This window comes from Eublepharis macularius, chromosome 6 (assembly GCF_028583425.1).
Source record: "Eublepharis macularius isolate TG4126 chromosome 6, MPM_Emac_v1.0, whole genome shotgun sequence".
Classification (NCBI taxonomy): Eukaryota; Metazoa; Chordata; class Lepidosauria; order Squamata; family Eublepharidae; genus Eublepharis; species Eublepharis macularius.
Genome location: NC_072795.1, coordinates 70374966 through 70389841, shown reverse-complemented (window position 1 = coordinate 70389841; position 14876 = coordinate 70374966). Strand labels below are relative to the sequence as shown.

General features: G+C 42.5%; 1 protein-coding gene across 1 annotated transcript in view; it reads right to left on the bottom strand.

Annotated features, from left to right (window-relative positions):
* The window catches only part of SORCS3 (sortilin related VPS10 domain containing receptor 3), an 818830-nt gene that overhangs the window by 163437 nt on the left and 640517 nt on the right, over window positions 1–14876 (bottom strand). The gene's annotated exons all lie outside the window — the stretch shown is intronic.

Below are 14876 nucleotides of genomic sequence, written 5' to 3'. Positions count from 1 at the left end.
CTTCCTGCCCTCCGGCAGGGGCCGCTTCTCTCCAGCAACTCTATTGTTATTACGTACTTCCTGTCTCCCGACTTCCCACAGTAGCTCTCGCGATGGTAAAATTTTCTCACAGCTCCATAACCGCAAGTATTCAAAACAATAGTCCAGATTCTTTAATAACTTCTTTAAACTTAGTCTTTTTTCTATTTCGATTCTTGCCGAGTCTTCTCCTCCTTATAATTAGCCTGTTGCAGTTTTAAAATCTACTTTTAATCTTCTTTACTTTTAACAATCTGTCCCGTATCAGAAGATAGTGATCTTTACCTTCCCATTCACTTTCCGTGGGTTGTAATCGCTGTTTCAATCTTCGTTTCTCCTCCACTCCTCTTTCCCCTGTTGAAGCTTGGGTACGTAGGTCTTATGCCAACCGCATTGGCCCCGATACTGCCGCAGAGATCACAGCCGACCTGTCACAGGGTGGGACCTCAAGGGTCGTGAGGGGGCCCGTCGCGTAGAGCCCCCCCTCACCCGAGATCAACGCGCCCTGAGGTCTTGAGCATTCTTTGCCTGCTCTCCGCCTGAGAGCAGTCGGCCGCGGGCTATTTTGCCCCCGCCGGCCGCTTAAAACGGCAGTCCAGTCAGCTCCGCAGTTGGAGCTGCGTCAGATCTCCATAAATCCCAAACTGGAAGTCAGTTGGCTAAATCATTTTGCACGCGCTTTAGGGGTAAAGCCCTGGCAGATCTTGCAAGCCTGAGTATTGTGCTCTTTCCCCAAGTACAGCAGGCAGAGTAAATGATTGTCAGTCTTAGACATTTTCATGTTGCATTTCGAGCAATGCTTGAATAATGCTTTTTCGACCAATACTCACAAATCTTTTCCTTTGTCTCCTTTGAGAAAAAAACAAGAACAAGGTCGACAACCAGTAAACGAAGAGCTCCAAAGCTAACAATCGCTACAGTTAGTCTCTCCTAACTAGCAGCAAAAGAGGAACTGAGGGTGGAGGGTGCTGTGCCTCCCCGATATAGGCTGTTTAGGTGGGAAAACAGCCATGGCTGAGCACAGGGAGGCAGTGTGCATGCTCCAGAGAAATTTTAAAGCTGTAGAACCTCTGACTGGCAGGCCTGCACATGTGCAGTCCCGTGTGGAACTGCACCAGAAGACCAACAATGAACAGGGCCGAAAAGAATGGATCACCAGCACAAATACCTCATTGCAATATGCACTATGTAAATAAGTAAAATCTGTACTTTACAAATCCTGTCCCTTTTTGCTTTAACATTTGCTGGTGTAGCGTAGTGGTTAAGTAATTGAGCTGCAATGCAGCACGTCACTGTTTCAAATCTCACTAGTGCCATGAACTCACCAGGTGGCCTGGGGTAAGCTCCTCTCAGCCCCAACTGTACTGTGGGGATAATAACTGTGTTCACTACTCTGAGTGGGCACTAATCTCTTCAGAAGAGAGGTATACAAATAAATTGTTGTTGTTATTATTAACTAATGAACAATTATTATTTTATTCATAGTAACAGCAATCCAATGTTAGTTGGTTTTGATCACAGTCACATGGGCAGTGGAACAGATGGAATCTTTATGCAGGGGGCCCATGGTGGCTCTAAGCAGACCTGTGGAGTTTGACAAAATACTGGGAACAGGGCATGACACAGATGAGACTATCATCTATCTATCTATCTATCTATCTATCTATCTATCTATCTATCTATCTATCTATCTATCTATCTATCTATCTATCTATCTATCTATCTATCTATCTATCTATCATCTATCTATCTATCTATCTATCTATCTATCTATCTATCTATCTATCTATCTATCTATCTATCTATCTATCTATCTATCCATCTATCCATCTATCCATCTATCCATCTATCCATCTATCCATCTATCTATCTATCTATCTCCTTAGCAGCTGTCAAAGGAATGTGCCTACAGATGCACAGAAGAATAATTCCCACCTAGCTGTGACTGGAACTTTTCAGAAATAAGGAGAAAATTGAATGGGCAGGAGAGACTGAGCCACTGAATAATAATTTATTTCACTAGCTACAGAGAGGATCTTAATAATGTCTGTGTCTGGCACCCAGAATGGTTACTGGAAACCCCTTAGAAAATGGCCATTCAACTGACTAACAATTCAATAGTCACTTTTCTTAAAGGGTTGGCACAAGTTTCAAACATGGCAAGTGACATGCCAAGAAATGATCTCCAAGCTACCAAATGACGCCAAGTGCAATTAGTGAAGTAATCTGCTGAACACATAATTACAAGGGAGTTCTATTCAGTGTGGATTTACAGATTATTCGGTTGGTTATGCCTGCATGAAGGAAGGAAAAGACATTAATGGGATATCAAAATATGAGTTTGTTAACTGACAAACCAAGGCTTTAAAAATTTGATTATTTTTGTTTAATGTATTTCAGATGTTTTCAAACAACTTCATATGACATTTGCTTCAAACAAAAAAATCCCAAATACATGAAAAATAGCACTAAACATAAAATGGGAGGGGGCAGCTGGACATCAATTTTTAATGGCATTTTCCCCAGCACATCATTAATTTGGGGTTTGTTTGATTTTTTTCACTTACTCTTGCTCATGAAAGGCTTAAAGAGTATCTGCACTGAGAAGTTTTCATTCAGTTCAAAAATAAGTATAGTATTGAATGGGAAATGAGAGTGCTTTGGAACATATTTTTCTGTTCTTTAGCAGAAACAAGACTGAAACAGACTTTATTACTGTATGTAGATTTCACAACAAACAGAGGTTTGTATGTTACCATCAGTACAAACCTGACTTGCTGCCAAACTTGTACGCTTTCATGATTCTTCCTTTTCTTACTTACCTTGTGCACAGGGGCTTCCAGGTTTGGGAAGTCTTCAAACAAATGCAAATTTGTTAACATTTCCCAGTGCAGGTGCATGGGGAAAAGGAGGGGTTTTTCCTCCCCTCAAATGGGGATTTTAAACCTTGGCTCAATCCTACTTTAGAATTCTAATTCCTTAGGACATGTAATTCAGATCTGGAAATATTCAGAATTCACCAAATATTGCATATTTGGGATTTTCTGAATATTTCCATATTTCGATTTTATATTTCTGGATATATATTTTTCTGGAATGGCATTGGCTCCTATAGAAAGCAGCCTGGGGTACCTGGGAAATAATAGCGGCTATTTCCTAGATGCCTAGGACTAGGGTGGGCATGGAACTGAGTGACCCTTGTTTGGTGTTGCCCATAGTGTTGCTATGCTATTGCCAAGGGAGGGTGGACTGGGGTGAGGCCAAAGACTGACATTGATGTCTGCCCGTACTTGTGAAATCCCAAAGCAGGCACAAATGACAGAAATATCACATAGGTCCTTTCCAAATGAAAGGTGAGCATAGCTGCTTACTTTATAATTCTCCTGGTTTCACTTATATGTTCTTGACTCATGCTCTCTGTATATTTTAACAAGCCTCCCTGTGTCATATCGAATGCTGTTGGACATAGTTGCCAACCTTTCCACTACTGATTGGGGTCTGCGATCTGGATACAGGAACTGGTGCAGGGGAGCTGGATATATGCTGATCTGGCTAAATTCAGCTTTCCCGGATCAAATTAGAGAATCCTGGATCCAATCTAAGAACCTGGATCAAGCCCCCTCAAAAAATTAAGGTTAATCCAGGAAATGATTAATGTCAGAAATGCAGCTTCATCATCTTGGCTGGCTATTTCTCTGTCTTCTCCAATCTTCTTTCCAAGAGGGGAGGAGGGAGTAAGGCAGAGGCAGAAGGGAAAGAAGCAGGGACAGTGGAATGAGTAGTCAGTCTGTGTAGGAGCTCTCCTTGTCTGGCCAATGGACTTCTCTGAGAAGGAGAGCGCCTTTTTCAAACTGCCTGCAAAGAAGTTTTAAAAAGCAGGCTTGTCTCAGAGCAGCCTCTGTTTTGTATGGTGTGGTCTTGGAGAGAGACTGCTGCTAAGTGGTGCAGTCTCCCTTGCCTGGCCTGCTCTCTTCTCTTTGCCATTGAGAAGGGATTTACAAGTGGATTTGCTGCCTGCCTAGTGCTGCACTGCTAACAGACCAGGACTGCATGCTGGAGGACCTGCTCTGAGTATCATGACTCACTTTTTTCTCCTTGCCTTTGGAGAAGGAGGGTTGACCTGATGTCTTGGAGGGATAGGGGGGGAAGGGGGGAAGTTTTGTCCTACATTTAACCTTTTAAAAACTGCATTTCCTGTTGTGAGTGATGTGCTTTGGCTTTTGCCAAATTGTTTATTTGAACTTTGGTGTTACTGTTCGAGACAATGGCTGTTCATTTATTTGCTAATTGTTCTGCCTGGCTTCTGTGAGTGACACTGGTTCTGTTGGGCTAAGTTGCAACAGTGTCCCTTGCTTCATTTTGGTTTTGGTGCAATTTGCTGGTTTGATAAGATTCTCTGGTTTGATCTTGGGTCCCTTGCTTCACTTTGGTTCAGGGGTGAGTGTGTGCATCTGTGATCCCATTCCCTTGGTTCAGTTAGTTTGTTGGGCTTCCTCTGGGTTGCGGTTGTATTTGGGAGTGTACCTTCAGCCTTCGGCCACTGACAACTTTACCCCTGCATGTTTCTGCCTGAAATCCTGCTTGGAAATGCTTTCCCCATAGGAAAAAATGGAGAGGGCTGGGGGCACGTTGTTCAGGAACCCATAGAAATGGACCCTGGAGGCCAATCTTCCTGGAACTTGGCAGGTCTTTAGAGTACAGTCAGGAGTTGGTTCCCTGTGAATTTGTTGCAGTTTATTTTTTAAAAAATGGTCCTCCAGCCCCCCCCCCATAGTTTTCCTCATAGGGAATAATGCGAAATAAAATTGGGATTTTCTAATCTTGCAGAACCAGAAAATTACCCAGATTTCAGGAGTCCAGGATTTTTTAACATTTTGAATCTGGGGTGTCACAATTATGAATTATGAATCCAATTTTCATGATGATACATATCCATAACACAAGCTCTACTTGCACATATTCAGCCCAGACTCCTGCACGCAGATGCCTAGGTGAACTGACAATGACTCAAGGCTCCCCAGATTTGGGCGTCTTGAGTCACACTCTGTGCGCAAAGAGAGAAGAGAAAGAAAGGAGTGAATGGAACATGGAGCCATAGCAAGAAGATGTGTTCATGCCCATCATGTGAAAATTGCTACATGTCATCCTGTCTCCAGTTCAAGATGCAATGACAAGATGGAAATGCAGTTAGGCGGCTTCACAGCACTCTGAAACCTGGGCCAAGAACTTGTGCTTATAAACTGACTAGTATTTAACTGTAAACTAGGGCGGTTCAAGCCTATATTTTTCAGTCTTTCATTAAATATATATGCAGTTGAGTATGTTTCTGCCTTTAATGGGTTATTTTCACAGAACAGAAGCAACGTGTAAGCCAGTTTTCATCAGGAGTTGAGAGCTAAGTGTCAGGAAGAGAGCTAAGTCAGTTTCTCATTCTGCATCAACACAGGGAAGCAGATCATAATTAGCTATTGAGAAAAGTAATTGGGTAATTACTTGAGTAATGAATTGTTTGATTGGTTGACTAATTATCTATGTAAATGTATTTGGCTTTCACAGAGGTTTTCATAGAACTGAAACTTAGGGAGAGAAACATGAGCTGAATTTGGGGACGGGCTGTGGCTTAGTTGTACAACACCTGCTTTTCTGCAGGTCTCATATTCAGTTCTATCTCTAATAAAGTATCTCAGGTCAGCAAAGATTTTTATGGACCAATGATTTGACACAGCATAAGGGCCTTTACATTTCAAAATGAAAGCCATCCCTGGAAGGGTGAGTATAGGTCACAGTGGTCTGATGCTTAAAGGAAAGACTCCACAGGGATAGGTAATAGAATACTTCTTACTTTAACAACCAGTGTGAGAGAGAAGGGTGGGGTGAGGGTGACCAATGGTTACATTAGGGGAAACAACTAAGAGTATTGTCATTTAGCAACTAGAGATGGGCACGAACCGCATTACAAGCATCAAAAACCCACGAAAATGGTGATCATGCGATCGTGACCCAGCAGATCGTGATCGTCCATGGCCAACGAACCAGCGTTCGGGCTTGGTTTTGGAATCCAGACACTCAGGCGTCAGCAATCTATTCCCCTGGCAACGGAGCTAGGGGAATGCCTGAGCTCTGTCTGCCCTCCTTCTATCGCCCTGGAAACCCAAATGGAAGCCCAGCTTTCCTTGATCAGCCGGACTTCCTTCCAGCCACGGAGCTGCAAAGCAGTTACAAGTTGGGAGAAGACAGCCAGGGGAGGGAGGGGGAAGGGGGTGTTCTGTAGCCATGGGCACTCCAATTTCATCGCTGGAAACCCTGATAGGCAGCTCTGACGGCCAAACACAGACCTGTGTTGCTGAATGGGACCCATGCTTATAAATAGCCATGGGCTGGGAACAGCGGCACGCCCCGCTGTGTTTTCCACGATCCACGATCCACAATCCGGGTTCAGTTCGAGGATGGGGGATAGTCGTTGCTGTTCGGGAATTTGGGATCGTGGTCCGCACCGAACCACGATCCACTGGTTTGATAATTTTTTTTGGTTCATGCCCATGTCTATTAGCAATGATGTGAACAAAGTACAAAATATGACAACCACCTCAGAGTGTCCCAAAGTTTAAAGAGGATCTGTTTTATTACCTGGGCTAATAGGCAACCTTGAATAAGAGACTTGCTTACTTGCCAGTTACAGACGGCAGAACATAACTTTATTAACTCAACATACTTAACTCCGTGTACAGTCTTAAAAACTCCCCTATGATCTCCCATGGAAGTCCTTCCTGTCAAGATTTTCCCTTTAACACATGAATCAGGAACTTTGGGTGGCAAGGACTGAGCAGGTTATATAAAGTTTTGAAGAGTAAAAGGGAGGTCCAGACATGCAAAAGTTGAAAGTGGTAGGTAATACACAAGTACCTTATATTTTTATAGTAAATTATAGTACCTCCAGGTGTTACCAAGATAGATTTAGGCTCAGGGAAGGGACGGGGGAGAACTGAGGCAGATCCTACTTCTACTAGAGTCTCATGATATGCTCTTGGGCAAGTTGCAATCTCTAATCTTTCATCTGCAATATAGGGATAATAGTTATTTATTGTAGCATAGATACACAATAAAAGCAGCAAAGCTGTTTGTGCTATATAAGTTATTGCAATAATTAATTTTGTTTTTTAGGTTACCAAATAGCTGCATGTGCCTAGCAGAACTGTTCAAATTATAAACCGGGCAACAATATTTTGTACATACCCATATTAATGGCGGGGAAATGTTCATTTTATGAAAAGAGAGATAACACACATCCCCAAATGCCTCTGTTATTTATCTTTATTGGAATGTATCCCTAAAGGGGTATTAAAGGGCCTCATATTGTCTTTTGTGCACTGCCCATTTTGAGTGCATTTTATTTGATTTCATATCTTTCTGCCTTGACAAACAAGAAATAAAATAATGGGATTTTTAGTTTACATTTGTATTAGTTTTTCTTATTCAATATAATATATTAACATGTAAATTTAAAAATGCATATAAAATTAGATAACAAGTATGTGAAGTTATATTGCATTGGGACAGATAATAGACAACTGACAATAATTGATAACAAGTACAATATGTGTCAATTCAAAATCCTTCATTTGTTTAGGCCTCATTCTGAGCTTAAGCAGCTCCCTTTCCATTCCGAATAAGTAGAATGAATAGTTTTGCTCTCTGAGACTGTCAAGTAGAGGTGTTTGTATCTTTCATTCTTCCCCTTTGCTAGGTCAGCTAACCAGGTGTTAGTAGATCAGCACAGTAAAATCATATGGAGAGAAATACACATCCCCATAGTAACCACATTCAAGCACCATAAAAACAGGCTTGCCTCATTCCCTAGCTCTCGTGAAACTGTATATAAGATTTTTCATAAAATCCTTCCTCAGTATCATCCAGTTGCATGACTTTTATGAAAATAATAATTTATAAATTCTTAAATCATCATAATCAGTTTTCTATAAAGATCTCAGAATCTATGTACATTACTTACCATTCAAACTGAACAACTTATACAGGCTCCTTTTACTGTCCATTGAAAACTGGCAGCCATCCTGCTAAATTCTTCCCATGTGCCCTGCAAAGACTGAGCAATAGAGCAGCTCTCTGCTTTCAGAGATCACTGACCTTCATATAAAATCACTTGGTGCCCCTCCAGAGAGACATATAAGAATAGTCCTTACTCCATTAATCTCTTCCCCGCTCCCCCATGCTGAAATTAGGCTTACCAGGTATATCCCACTCACAGGAAAAAGTGAATTTCTCTCCATATGCATTTTTTTTAAAAAATTGAGAAAATGTAGAATAAAAATTTCAGTTGAAATGAATCTGGTCTCATACAGTTTCCCAGGAGTTTTCAGTGAAGTTCATCTTCGGTTCATCTTAAATTGGTAAGATGCTCATTAAATTACAGAGCTGGAAGGGACAAAGCCTCTGTTTGTATAGTGCAGCATCAGGTGCTTGGATTCACTGGAGTATATCCTCAGATTGAAGGACTCCTGTCCACAGAGTGCAATTTTCTCACCTCCCTGCCTCCTGCTGCAGCACAAAATGCACAAACAAACCTGTTTGTTTGTGATGGACATGAGTTTGTCTTTCTTGCCATGCTCCCTCCTCTCTTTGCATGTACAGCATGCCAAGTTTTGGAAACCTTCAATCAAACTCAGATTTGCTGAGATATTTGAATGCAAGTGTCTGGACAAACTGGAGTTTGTTTCTTCCACAATATTTGGGATTCGAACCAAGATTCATCTGTGGTTTAGAACTTGTGGGAAGAAACACATTCCAGTTGGTCTACATCCCTGCCCTCCATTCGGACTTCAGAGCAAACTGGAGTTTACTGCAAACATAAGAATTCCATTTCCCTCTTACCATGGGAGGAAAGGAGAAGAAGGAAGAAAGCATGCAGGCCCCGCAATTAGCCAGGACCATGCCTGTAACAAACAAACCTGAATGGGATCTGCATGAGGAGTTTCAGTTCAGCTCCTGGGAATCCCAGGCTCAAGTCCAAACTAAACTGTGAAGACAGTTGCATGGAAACCACAATACTCTTACTTTTAAAAGCCAAGATCAAAAGAGCTATTTTAAACATTCCTAAGGAATTTTCTATTTAAATAACAAGCTTTCATACCAAAATACTAAATGTATTTGACATGTCCGTGAGAATTTTGACATGTGAGGGTAAGAAAGCTGCCATTTGGGGCAGACAGAATTAGTTGTGAAGTCTTTCCTCAGGGCTAGAACACTTTTAATCTCAAGAAGAAGCTAATGTGTTTAACAAACTAATAAACGATTAGTCAAATAGTATACAGTATTAAGGAGTGTAGTCACTGAATTTTATATAGCCAAAGGTATACATATATATCATATATACCACATAGATAAATCCAACCACTAGTAAACCAGCAGTCAGACTATAGGACTAGGTGTTTGCATGGACACTATGATACTTTCCAGGATAGAAATATTTTTCATGTCATCAATAAGGGAACAGTGGGTACTCTGTATAATCTAGTGGTTTGAGTGCTTGGCTACAAATAAAGAGACTCAGGTTCCAATTAGAGATGTGCAGAGTCAAAGTTATACATGGAAATTGGTGGTTCAGGTCATTACAATGATTTTCTTGAAAAGCAATACAAATCTGGAGTTCTTAAGGTAAAAGTAGTCCCTTGTGCAAGCACCGAGTCCGTACTGACCCATGGGGGGACGTCGCATCACGATGTTTTCTTAGCAGACTTTTTGTTACAGGGTGGTTTGCCATTGCCTTCCCCAGTCATCTACACTTTACCCCCAGGAAACTGGGTACTCATTTTATCGACCTCAGAAGGATGGAAGGATGAGTCAACCTTGAGCTGGTTACCTGAACCCGGCTTCCACCAGGATTGAACTCAGGTCGTGAGCAGAGCTTGGGCTGCAATACTGCAGCTTACCACTCTGCATCACGGGGCTCTTCTAGAGTCTTAGATATTATAAAAAACCTTCCCTGAACAATCCATGTTCTTTTTGTCTCAGAGTGCTGCTAGCTGGCTACAGCAGACACACATTTCTCTTTGATATCACTGATTTCCCAAGAAACAGCTTTTCTCCCTTCCATTCAGACCTTGCAAGGGAGGGTACAGAGCCCTTCAAGCCAATCATCTTTGGAGACAAGCTGCAGAGAGCTTCAGTTCTCCTTTCCTGCTTCCTGTGTGGAGGCAGAGCCCTTTTTTCTCTCTGCAAGTATATCTGAGGGCACCTAGTTCAGGGATCCTAGAACGGGACCCCTTGATCTAATTTCTTGAAACACAGAGGTTCTTTAGTGGACAGGCAACACTAGTTCTGCTGCAATTCTGATGTTGTTTGGTTGAAAAACAATCACTCCAGCCCCCCTGAAAAAGTCCCTCATAGGGAATAATTGCAGACCAATGGGATGGGGGGTGGTCTGAAAAGGAAGCCTTCCTCATTCTGTGAAAGGAAACAAACAACAGACCACAACAAGGAAGGATGGCAAAAGCAGAGTTCTCAGCAAAAAAGTTTTTTAAAAAGTCAGTCATTGACATGAATTGAGTGTTGACAGGTTTTATAAAGAAATGCCGGAGGCCAGCGCCTTTTCCCTCCAATAGGAATCAGTGGATACAAGTGCACCTTCACCCAGAAGAACTCACTTAAGGGGTCTGTAAAATTAAACCCCTTGGTCCAGTTCACTTGAAACTTTTTTGGGGGCGGGTATCTTCAGATTAGAGAGAGAACTATGTTCTGTGCAAATTTGGTGCCATTACCTTTACAAATAGATTCCCCATTAAAAGTAATAGCCCCGAACCTTTGGAACCACACAGATTTGAATCCTGAACCGGTAACGTCCTACCCAGAAATAAAAAATCACTGTTTAACCCCCCCCCCACACACACACGCACGCACACGCACACCTAGTTCCAATTCCAACTAAATCAAAAAAGTCAATAGATGACCTTAGGCTAGTCATTCTCTCTTAGCCTAACCTAGGTGATAAAGCTGTCAGGATCAAATGGAGGAGGCATATCACCTAACTTCCTTAAAGGAAGAGCAGGATAAAAATATAATCAGTAGATGATGAAGAATAAATTACCCAATACATTCTGCTGAAATTTCTAATTTTGACCACGACCACACTTCTCTTCTTCGCACAACTTTAATACCAGCTTTCATATTGATGCTTTAAAAAATGAGAGCAGAAGGTACTTCTTTGCAGGTGCCAAACCTCTCATTCACCAACCTGTACTTCAGTTTGCTACAGATAAAAGCCATGCTCAAATTTCCAATGAACCACATTTTCCTGGGGAAGAAAACCCTCACGTTCTTCCAGCAAGAAATACAGAGCTCTCACTTTACTGCCCGCAAAGCAAAAATGGATCATTTTGTGAAACTGTAGCTTTGTCTCCAGCTGACATATCATTATCCAATGGACAAACTGTGAGGAGCCATTGCTAACAGCATAATAAGAAATCTAAGTGCATGGCTCTCTTTCAGGTGTGAAGTAGCCAAACCAAGATAAAGCTTAATGGCTTTTCAGGTTAAAATAAGCTGTCTGCCTTTACCAAATATACTGTGTGATATTTTTTCCCCTGTAGTGAGAGTGGCTGAGTAATAAAGATGGGTAAAAACCACATTTTTCTACAGCTCCATTGTATTCATGTATCCTTTCTCAGTCCTAACATGCTAGAAGAGAGTTTTGTAGGGAAAATAGATTCTCAGGAACTTATAAGTGGCCTCCATCTGTTTAATGCAAAGACATCTCCACTCTCCATCCCACTGGGGCTCCAGAAAGTAGTATCTTCTGTTGCTGCGACTAACTCTTCTAATTCACATGTGCATAACCAGGAGTAAATCTACATTAAGCTATCCATTAGGGCAGCCCAGAAAGACAGCATGTGGGCTCTTTTTAAAAAGTTAGAGTAACAATCTAGTAAATGCTGTAGCAAGATAAACCACTTAATCCAATAAATTGTTCCAATATAAACAGAGCAGGCAGACAAAAAATGGAGAAATATAAAATCTAGGTGCTATGAAATTTCAGAATTCAAGTTTAATCTTGAACTTAATACTCTATTACAGAATCTCCAGGTTTCAATCATAACAAATGTTAAATATTCCATTGGTGCCTGAACAATATTGCATTTTTTAAAATTCTTAAGTGCCTCCTGGCTTGTGTATTAGCATGAGTATGAAAATATGCAGCCCAACTCATGTAGACAGCTACTAGTTCAATACATTTACAGTCCATCTCACAGTAACCCTTTTTCCTTGCTGTGGAGGAGTTTAGAAGTGTGAATGGTTGCAATATTTGAGCGATATCCTTAATATGTAGTCAAGCTTTAAAAGAAACTCTTGGTTGAACTTAGTGATCCTACTAGGACACAAGGTAAATGTATATGGAGCAGAGGTGGGCACAGACCAGAAGATGGACCAAAATTTTGCATGGACTGGAACAGTTCGGCTTTCATGAACCAGGTAATAGGATGCTCGTTTTCCACAGACCCACAAATTTTTCCACAGTACGTTGGTCCGTGGTCCATTAAAACCTCCTGGCTCCACTGGTCAGTGGTGCCAAGAGCAGAGATGGGCATGAACCAAAATACGAACCAAAATTAAGCATGGACCAGGCCAGTTCGTGGTTCGTGAACCGCGGTTCGTCAGATCCCATTTCTGACAAACCGTCACAAACTTTAGGCTGGTTCATTTGGTTTGTTTTTTGGTTCGTGACTGCAGACAGCCTGGTGCCAATCAATCTGTTTCCTAGGCAACAGGGGATGGACTTCCTGCAGACCTTCTGCTGACCCAGAAGTGACCTTCTGCTGGTCCAGAATTGATCTTCTGCTGACCTGGAAGTGGTGGTTTTCTGACCTGGATGTGACATTTTCTTGAAGCGAATGGGCCAGTTCACGAACCAGGGGCAGGTTCGTGAAAGTTCGTGAAATTTGATAAACCATGAACCGCGTGGTTCAGTTTTTTTCTGGTTCGTGCCCATCTCTAGCCAGGAGCACTTTAACATTTAAATCTCCCCTTGCTCCTGCTGACTGGTGGGTTCGTGAGTCAGTTGGAGCAGGGGGGGAGGGGTTTAGAGAGCTCCTGATGCTGCTGGTAAGTGGTGCCAGGAGCATTTTAACATTTAAATCCCCCCTTGCTCCAGCTGACTGGCAGCCAGCTGGAGAAGGGGGGTTAGAGCACTCCTGGCACTGGCCTGCACTGATGAACCAGTCAGTTTACACACCAGTGCTGGACTGTGAAAAGTTCATGGTCCTTGGTCCATAAAATGCCATGGATCACGGACCCACGGCCTGTTGGTTTTTTCCCAGTCTGTGCCCACCTCAAATAGGAAGATAAAGCCTTTACTCAATGAACGGTAAAGCACATAGCAAGATAGGGCAGCTGTCCCTGCCTGTGGCTTCAGGGGGGGCACTGCTGCTGACTCCCTACTGCAATCATACCATTATACCACTTGCTTGTGAGTGCTTTGTCACCTCTGCTCCCAGCTGCATATGCTGCATAGCGCTGCTGGAGAAGGGCCTGTGGGTGGTGCACAAGCACTCCTAGCTGCACTCACCACCCAGCACCATCAGGGAAAGGGTGTGCAGGCTAAATGGGAAGTTGTGACTGCAGGTGGCGGGAAAGCTTGTATGTGGTCCAAGGATGTACAGACTGCTTAGTAGTGGGCAGTTTGAACACTATCTAACCAGGGTTTCCCAAATCCTGGAAACATCCCTGATCCAGTGCTTCAGATTGGAAAATAACCATTCAAGAACACAAGAGGAACAATCTTATATACTCATAGCCAAGTGGCCCTGATAGGAGGATACTTAAATTCAGAGACTGTAGCCATGAACAGACAAGATATATCCTCCCATACACCTGAAAAAATGCCCCAAGTTTGCAGAAAAAAATGAAACCTAAAAAAAAATAATGGAGGGAGGTTAAAAATCCATAATGATAAAAGGAGCACATGTAGCTTTAACTAGATGTTCTCAGAGGATGCTGCTAGGCAATCATAACTGTTTAACCAGTATTACAGGTTTGGTTTTTGTTAGTAAAATGTAGGGGGAGGGGGCAAGGCCCTTTCCAAGTCTGTTTTGGCCTTTGGGGGAGGATTCATTGGGGCCAAGCCCAGAAACAACCACCACATGACTTGATGCCACAAGACCTGCATAACTCACCCAGGGCTGGCTGCTTGCTACAGTTCATCAACAGCAACTCCCCCCCCCCCCACACACCAAAAGCCAATGTAGTGTAGTAGCATTTCAGAGTAGGATTTGGGAGACCATGTGGAAGCTTACTGGATGACTTTGATCCAGTCACACACTCTCAGCCTAACCCACCTCTCAGGGTTGTTATGAGGATAACATGAAGGCAAGGAGTATGATGTAAGCTGTTTTAGGTTCACGTTGTGGAGAAAGGTGGAATATAAATGAAGGAATGAATAATAAATACCGCTGAACATGTGGGGCAGATTAAAAAAAATAGGAGGGTTGGGAGTGTTGGTAGGTGGGAAGGAGAAAAAGAAACAAAGAAAGCTGAGGATGTGGGAGTTGCAAAAAGGGAGGTAAAAGGAAATAGTGTGAGAAAGGGAAGACAGGGGAAAGTGAAGTACCCCCTACAAGTTCTTGCTGATTCCTTACCATGCAACTGTGCCATAGGAGGGAGGCTGCCGGGGGAGGAGGAAAGGGGCAAGGTGATGACAGAGAGGAAGGCAAAGATGGGTGGGAAAGAGAGAAGGAAGCAGGAAAACGCAAGAGGATATAGGAGCAAGGAAGGGAAAGAAGACATGGTGGGGGAGGGAGGAAATGAGATGCCCCCTGCAAGTCCTTGCAGGTGCCCACTTTTTACTATTGTTT